This window comes from Lynx rufus, unplaced genomic scaffold (assembly GCF_022079265.1).
Source record: "Lynx rufus isolate CCGP_SWC_20201006 ecotype Redwood Valley unplaced genomic scaffold, mLynRuf1.p SCAF_9, whole genome shotgun sequence".
NCBI classification, from domain to species: domain Eukaryota; kingdom Metazoa; phylum Chordata; class Mammalia; order Carnivora; family Felidae; genus Lynx; species Lynx rufus.
In genome coordinates, this window is record NW_025814897.1 from 2488826 (window position 1) to 2497500 (window position 8675).

An 8675-nucleotide genomic window follows, 5' to 3' on the forward strand; every position below is an offset into this window, starting at 1 on the left:
GAAGATTTCTATTATAGCACCACATGTATCGCCCAATGTGGGACCTTTAGAAAGTGAAAAGGTGCTAGCAAAAATGACATTATCTAGCATGTATAAATTAGGACTGTCCTGAGAACATTGGAATGTGTGGTCTCTCTGTGTATAATTCATATATATGTTTACCTGACTGTCTTCTCCCATTCGTGTCTTCATCAACAGTGCCGTTTTTACCTTTTTACCCCCAACTCCAAGCATCGTTCCCGGCCCCTCATCTCTGGTTGGCTGAGTGAAGGTTGGGTCTGTAAAAAGCTCCAAAGAACAAAAGGCATCGGGGCCCGGGCACTCCTTGAGGCTGGCAGGGAGGTTTTCTCAGTTTCTGTTCCTCTGTCTTCCTGCTCCTCACTTCTTCCCTGGAACATTATTCATTCTGTTTATTCTTCATCTTCTGCTTTTGTTCTTTGCTCTTAAGCTGGAGACCAGGAGTTGGAAAAGATACGACCAGCGATAGCTCTTAAATGTCAAATAAAAACATTCCTCTCCTGAGGGCTTTCATAACATCGAATATTTTTGTTACTTTTGTTCTACTTCAGCAAATATTTTAGAAGAAGATCAAAGATATTTTCCCCCATAATTGCTGTACCTAAACATACTTTTTTTTTCTGTGCTCGCTTTGAAGGAAAACTGGCCAAAAATACGCTGTTAATCTTGGTCTCCTAATGCAAGCTCAGTGAATAGTTATAAAATAACTTGAAGTGTTGACCATGTTCTTCTCTCTTCTCATGTCACTATACTCTCAGCCATACACCAGTGTAGCATGTGCTGAGTCCTGAGGATAGGATGCTGTGGTACATGCCAGGGATTCAGCGATGAGTGAGACATAGACTCTGTCCACAATGACGCAAGTAGTTGCCTCTGAGGGTTTAAACCACTCACTTCAACTGCTTCCTTCATCTCACCCTTCCCCCCCCCCCCCCCCGCACGTTAGAACATATCCATCAGCTGGAACATTTGCCAAACATTTCTTTGGGAACTGACATAAAACTCATGGCAATAACTAATAAGGTCAGCATTAGTTTAGATAGAGGTTGAGGTGCTCTGACAAAAAGGCTACAAAAGATAATGGTTGACTGGCGATGGGCGGGGGTCTACGAGGGGGGAGCAGGGAAGGATTCCAAAGGCGCACCTGGAACCTTGGAGGGATGATGGATTTCTTCATGAGTGTCACTGTGGCGATGGCTTCACAGGTGAATATATAGATTAAAACATACCAAATTGCATAGTCTAAGTATGTGCGGATTATCGTATGTCAAATATACGTCAATAAATCTGTTAAAAATATTGTAGCTCAGATAAGATGGGGGTTTATTTCCCTCATATACACGTTTGCTCTACGTAGTCTGTCATAGACACACAGAGACCTGAGGTCACTCAGGAACCCAGATTCCCTCCATCTTTTTGTTTCTTCGTCTTCCTGGAACGTTGTCCTCACCTGCATAGTCTGTGTTGGTTTTCTGCTGTGCCTTCTGACCTCCTTCATGAGGAGAAAAAGGCACACATCAGGGAAGGTGCGTGGTCTTCAATCAGAGATAATGTGGAAGATGCACGTATCCCTTCTACTCATCTTTCTTCTCCCGAATTTAATCATAAAGCCACAGACGCCTGTCTGTGAGGGAAATTAGGAAATATGGATCCTAACCTGATGACTTTGTGCCCAAGGAGAACTCTACTAGAAAGGAGGAGAGTGAGAAGGAGGTTTGACGAAGCAACTAGCCCTGTGTGCAGTGACCTTATTTATTGAGTGTGTACTCTGTATGAGGCCCCGTGTTCACTGCCCTAATATATTAGCTAATTTGTTCTTCTCAGTTCTTCTGCGAGAAAGATGGGACCATTCGACCTACGTAAAAGGTGGAGTTCATCTGATTCTGCTTGCATTTGCTCCATATATTTTTAAAAATTTGGGGGGCACTTGGGTGGCTCAGTCGGTTAAGCTCTCAACTCTTGTTTTCAGCTCAGGTTGTGATCTCACAGTCGTGATATCGAGCCCCACGTCGGGCTGTGCACTAACAGCATGGAGCCTGGTGGTATTCTCTCTCTCCAGCTCTATACCCCTCCCCCCCTCTCAAAATAAATAAAAAAAAATTTTTAAAGTTTTATTAAAAGTGTTTAAACTAAAGAAAATAGTTTACTCATGTCTCCTACTTCTCACACCTCCTCTTGCAACAATCAATCTGTTCCCTGTATCTATGAATTTGGTTTGGTGTATTTTTTTTAGATTCTGCATATAAGATCATACGGTATTTGTCTTGTTCAGTCTGACTTATTTCACTTAGCATAATGCCCTCAAGGTCCATCCATGTTGTCACAAATGAAGAGATTTTATTATTTTGTATATATGCCACAATGTCTTTATCCATTCACTCATTGATGGACACCTAGGTCATTTCCATGTCTTGGTTACTGTAAATAATGCTGCAGTGAACATGGGGGTGCATGCATACTTTCAAATTATCATTTTTGTTTTCTTTGGATAAAATCACAGAAGTAGAACTGCTTGATCATACAGTAGTTCTAGTTTTAAGTTTTTGAAGAAACTCCATAATGCTTTCCATAGTGGCCGCACCGATATACATTACCGCTAATGGTCCATAAATGTTCCCTTTTATCCACATCTTCAACACTACTTGGTTTTCTTGTCTTTTTGATAACAGTCATTCTAACAGGTGAGGTGATATCTCCGTGGTCTTGATTAGTACTTTCCTGATGATTAATGATGTTGAACATCTTTTCTTATACCTGCTGGTCATCACTATGTCCTTATTGGAAATATGGCTATTCAGACCTTCTGCCCATTTTTTAACCAGTTTTTTTTGTTTGTTCTCACCTCTTTGCTATTGAGTCACATGCATTCTTTATATATTTTGGATTTTAGCCATTTATCAGCTATATAATTTGCAATTATTTTCTCCCATTCAGTAGGTGGCCTTTTCATTTTTTTTGGTAGTTTCCTTTGCTGAGCAGAAGCTGAAAGTTTGATGTAGTCCCACTTGTTTATTTTTGCTTTTGTTGCTTTGGATTGAGAAAGTATCACCAAGACGTATGTTACGGGCCTTACCGCCTATGTTTTCTTCTAGGAGTTTTATGGTTTCAGGTCTTACATTGGAATCAATTCATTTTAAGTTGACTTTTGCATATGGTGTAAGACAGTGGTCCAGTTTCATTCTTCTGCATGTGGCTGTCCAGTTTTCCCAACCCCACTGTATATTCTTGGCTTCTTTGTCGTAAATATTGACCGTATACATGTAGGTTTATTTCTGGGCTCTCTCCTCTGTTCTGTTGGTCTATTTATCTGTTTAATGCCAATACCATACTGCTTTAAGTATTGTAGTTTTGTAGCATTGTTTGAAATAAGTGTGATGCAACCAGCTTTGTTTCTCTTCCGTAAGTTTGCTTTGGCTATTTGGTTAATTTTCACTTCAATTGGGATTTTATAGAGGAAAATTCTTACCTGTTAGATCAGTGATTGGTGATTTTTTTTTCTATAAAGGATAAATAGTAAATCTTTTACCTTCGCAGCATGTAAGGTCTCTGTCACAAATACTCAAATCTACCATTACAGTGTAAAAGGGTCCATAGACAATATGTAAGTGAATGAGGATAGCTGTGTTTCAGTAAAAAATTATTTTCAAAAACAAGGGCTGGGCCAAATTTGGCTCCCAAGAAGTAGTTCCCAATGCCTAGATAAATAGGAATTTTGGTGCAGTGCAGGATATGCTAGGGCACACTGATATTTTGGCCACACCTCGTGCACAATGAGAATGATTTGTTTTCAAAAAAAAATTTAACGTTTTTATTTATTTTTGAGACAGAGAGAGACAGAGCATGAGCAGGGGAGGGGCAGAGAGAGAGGGAGACACAGAATCTGAAGCAGGATCCAGGCTCTGAGCTGTCAGCATAGAACCTGATGTGGAGCTTGAACTCATGGAGTATGAGATCATGACCTGAGCTGAAGGCAGACACTCAACCAACGGAGCCACCCAGGTGCCCCAAGAATGACTTTTATCTACATGTGTTGCCACCTTGATTTACTGTTGACCCAGGGACACAGAGCTATAACCTGCATCACAGCCATTGCCCTGAGCCAAAGACCTTAACTCTCAAATTTTATTATTTATTTATTTAATGTTTATTTCTTTTTGAGAGAGAGACAGAGGCAGAGCAAAAGCAGGGAAGGGGCAGAGAGAGAGAGAGGGAGACACAGAATCTGAAGCAGGTCCCAGGTTCTGAGCTGTCAGCACAGAGCCTAACACGAGACTTGAACTCACGAACTGTGAGATCATGACCTGGGCAGAAGTCGGACCCTTAACCAACTGAGCCACCCAAGTGTGCCAACTCTCACATTGTAAACTCAATTTCTAGCTTGGAAACATTCCCAAGCAAAATCTGTTAAGTCTTTTTCTCTACATATCAAGAAATGATTGTGAAAAACTGAACCTCCCAAGAGGTTGAGATCATGTGACTTACTTTTCTATTTTCATCCGACACCATCCCTTCCAGCACATTCTAGGCTCTATGCCTTGTTTCTTCATTAGGTCTTCAACAGTCTGTGTCTTCTGATACTTCCCCCAGCCCATCACTATTCCCATTGCTTCAAATTTGAAGACTCTTTCTCTCCTCTCTGCTTGGTCAATCCCCATCCATCTTTTAAGGCCATGGGGCAAATGGTACCTCTGTTCTGAAGCTTCTCTGACTGACCCTCCTCCCACCTGCAACAACATATTATTCTTGTCTTATCTTTACTCCTAAAGAATGTCTTACGCCATCATGGAGTTATCTGTGCGCGTGTCTGTCCTCTGGTGAAGAACAAATACCCTGACGAGCAGAACTGTGTGTGTTCATTTTCCTGTGTTGTGCATCCGGGATGGTGTGGGGGTGGTCACAGCAAACACAAAGGGCGTGCTGCTGAACAGGTGAACGAATGATCTGTTCTAGTGGCATGGGTGCAAAAACGTCATTAACCTTATGAATTCTAGATGAATTGCTATGCTTTCTTAAGATATGTTAAAATGACTCAAGGATTAATAAAAGAGAGGGTGAACTGGCCACTTCCCCTTTCGGTTCACAAACGAAAATGATAAGTGGTAAATTTAGAAATTTTTTTCATATTCTAATTCCAATTCTTTTGCCTGGCCATTTAAAAACCACCAATGGTTGCTCATTCTCCCTCAAAATGAGAACCAAAGTGTTTCGCACATTGGCTGCACATTATTGTTATCTGGGAAACTCTAAAAAGATGCTCGCGCTTGGGGGGCGCCTGGGTGGCTCAGGTGGTTAAGCGTCCCACTCTTGGTTTCGGTTCAGGTCATGATCTCACAGTTTGTAGGATCGAGCCCTGTGTCAGGCTCTGCATTGACAGTGTGAAGTCTGATTGGGATTCTCTCTCTCTCTCTCTCTCTCTCTCTGCCCCTCCCCCACTTATGATGTCTCTCTGAAAATAAATAAACTTAAAAGAAAAAAAAAAAGATGCTCATGCTTGGACTCCAACCCAGACCAATGAAATCAAGATCTCTGTGATGGAGAGACAAGAATCGGAATGCTTTGACTCTCATTGGTGATCACAATATACGCAGTCCACAATATGACCCACAGTGAGAGTTCTCTCCCTTAGTTATTTTGCACAGTAAAAGGTTTCATGTTAACTCAAATGCAGTGGGAAGTAACATGACCTACCTTACATATTATAAGGATCAGTGCAGATGGTAGGGAAGAGTGGAAGATAAGTGGACCAGTTAGGAGGCCATCGATATAGGAAGTTATCGTAACACTCCTTGATTCTAGACGGGAAAAAAATGTTTCCTGCCTAATTTTTAGTTACTCACGTATTTCGTCTGATGACAATAACACATTTTGAGAGCATTCTAGTAAATTGCTGTTATATTGTGCACATATGTCACATTTGCCATGCCATAGATCCCCTTTTAATTATTGAAGGAGTTCATGCACGCTAAGCATCAGAAGCGTTATATAATTATGTCTGACGTGCACACACCTCACACGTGTAATCTGAGATAGCCACTGCCTTATAAACTTTTATGGTGCATTTTAAGGCATGTAAAATTTAATATGATTTTGAATAATCACTTTCACTTAAATTTCAGCAGTTAACACGCACACAAATTAAAGTTTATTAAGAAGGTAAATGCCTAATGAGCAGAAGGGCAAAAAACAATGCTGCTGAATTAAGAAAGAAGAATTTTTATTACACATTTCATTATGTTCGGTGCACTGTGTGATTTCTGCACAGCGATGCTTACGACTGGTCCTCCCAATTCTTAAAAGCCTGCCAAGATGTGTCATGGAGCTGCGTCTTGTGTTTCTCTCCCGATCTAAATGATCCTAATTGGAACATTCCTCTAATTGGAACGTCAACATGGGCCATATGGATGTCCCACCCATTGTTCACCAACCAGATGTCTCCTGAGCACCTACTATCATTAACAAAATTAGCCCAGTCTCTTCCATAATAGACAATAGAATCTGAAAGATCTACTGTCTGGTAAATTCATGCATTCATTAAATATTCATTGAACTTCTGCAATATTCAAGGTACGTCTCTAAGAGTTTGGAAACTTAAAATGGAATCTAGCATGAACACACATACAGAAAACCAGTTCTGAAGTCACGTGTGATAGGGAGTTGGAGCAAGTATCTGAATCAGCAGCCCCTAGTCAAAATTGTTATCTGTCAGAAGGCATGAACATATCAAGTGCTTTGAGAGTATAGAGGAGAGGGCGATTCTATCAGCTGGAGGTGTGTGGGGGGTAGGGGCGGGGATGGGAAGCACTTTGAGAAGGTGAAGTGATCAGTTGTGGACCCGGAAGGATGAGCAGGATTGTGTATCCAGAAATAAGAGGGGTACCTTCCTTCTAACGCTGCCATGAGCAAAGGCAGGACGCAGCAAAGCCCAGAATTAAAGTAGAATTGTGTATGACTCTCACGAACATTGTGTGACTCAAAAAGCAGTCCTATTTCCTCAAAGGCTCAGTGCTTTCACTTGAGAAATACATCTACTAGGAGTGACAGTTTTCTTGGAAGGTTTGGCACCGTAGGAAAAGGGACTCTGATATCAAAACAGCCATTCCCCCACACAAGATATGTTTAAAATCAACAAAAGCCAGCTCGTTTGCCCCTAAATTATTACTTGACAAGTACAGACTTGCTTCATGTTAGTTGTTAACCAGACCTCATAATTTTGACACAGGGAGGGTTATTTTCCTGTGTGTGTGTGTGTGTGTGTGTGTGTGTGTGTGTGCGTGGTTCTTGTCCTTTTTCATATCTGAGTACTCTTCAATGTTGCATTTATCCCAAGGTAGTCTTCTGTTTGTCCCTGTGCTGTGTGGTCAGCCCGGGCAGCGTCAGTGAAGCAGAGGAGTGCGGAGTTGATGGGAGGACCACGTGGAATCTCACGGAAACAGACAACCATAGGGCCACCCTTCCGCAGTGTGTTCTGTGGGAGGCGCTCTCCAGAGAACCTGTCACTCACGCACACAGTTACTGCCGCCCTAGCCGGGTGAGGTAAATACTGTCCTCTGTCTCTTCTGCAAAGAAGAATATCGAAACTCAGGCCACTCTAATGTCTTTCTGAAGGTCACATAGTTAGGGTATGACTAAGCTGCTGCTCCAACCCAGGTCCACCAAAAGCAAATACTCGTCTCCACAACACCCTGCTGTTTCTCCTCAGAGTTCAGACCCTGTGCAAGGCTCCACTCATTTGCCTCAGTCCGTCTTCAGGCTTCAGTAGGAACGGTGCCCAGCTTCCCTACTGGGCACGAGACTTTTTAAGCAGCCGTTGTCGTTCTGTCTGAATTTAGTTCTCTCTCAAGAACCAGGCCTACGCAGGCAGCCTTGAGGGCCAAGGAGGCATTGGGAAGAAGCCAAAACTCATCCAACAAAGGAGGCCATGAGTAAATCAACATACTGAGGGCCTGGGTGTGTGTGCCATGCAGTATTCCAGCAGAATTCCACAGGAGCAACCGAATGGAACTCCGGAACAGAGCAGTCCCTGCCAGGCGAGATCTGAGGGCTGAGGGGAGGGTGCAGGGCGCATCCCTGGAAGCGTGACAGCAGTGGAATGCTGGACAGACGGTGGCTGCCAGAAGTCATCGGTCCTTGTGGAAAGAGCTTTTGGCTCCCTTTCTCTGGGCCCGAAACAGCAGTCTTCCAAGTGGCAAGACTGGTTCGTAAGAGAGCGTTAATAAGGAGACATGAGAGGACAAGACACGAAGTCATCATGGCCACAGTGAAAGGAGAGCTGGGGTTGGAGTCGGAACAAGGTCTGGAAGGGCAGGATCACAGGGGACTGTGCTGAGGTTGTGGCCAGCGGCCTCTCCGTCCAGATGCCCAGCCTTACTGAGTCATGGCGTCTTGGCCCGGTGCGCACAGGACGGGCATCTGGTGAGCATTTCTGCTGTGCCGTTTCTTCAGCTTCTGCTTGCCTGGTTATCATGCAGCGTGATCACTCTTTACGTCAAGAACCAACGTAGACCGGTCCAGTCAGGGCCTCACCACTCACGATCGACTTCTAGAGAAGCTTAAAAGGCTTTAGAGACAAACACAATTAAGGGAAGAACATTTGCTGTTAAAAAAAAAAGAGTGAAATTTGTCATTAGGAAAATATTTTAGACTCTGAGGCCAGTTTG

At 42.9% G+C, this 8675-nt stretch overlaps 1 long non-coding RNA gene across 1 annotated transcript in view; it reads left to right on the forward strand.

The window, feature by feature from the left end:
• Positions 1 to 8675, forward strand: part of LOC124506338 (uncharacterized) — a 37846-nt gene that overhangs the window by 23104 nt on the left and 6067 nt on the right. The window contains exon 6 of the long non-coding RNA XR_006960741.1: positions 7346 to 7551. This is a non-coding gene — a long non-coding RNA (uncharacterized LOC124506338). The remainder of the gene's footprint in view (positions 1 to 7345; positions 7552 to 8675) is intronic.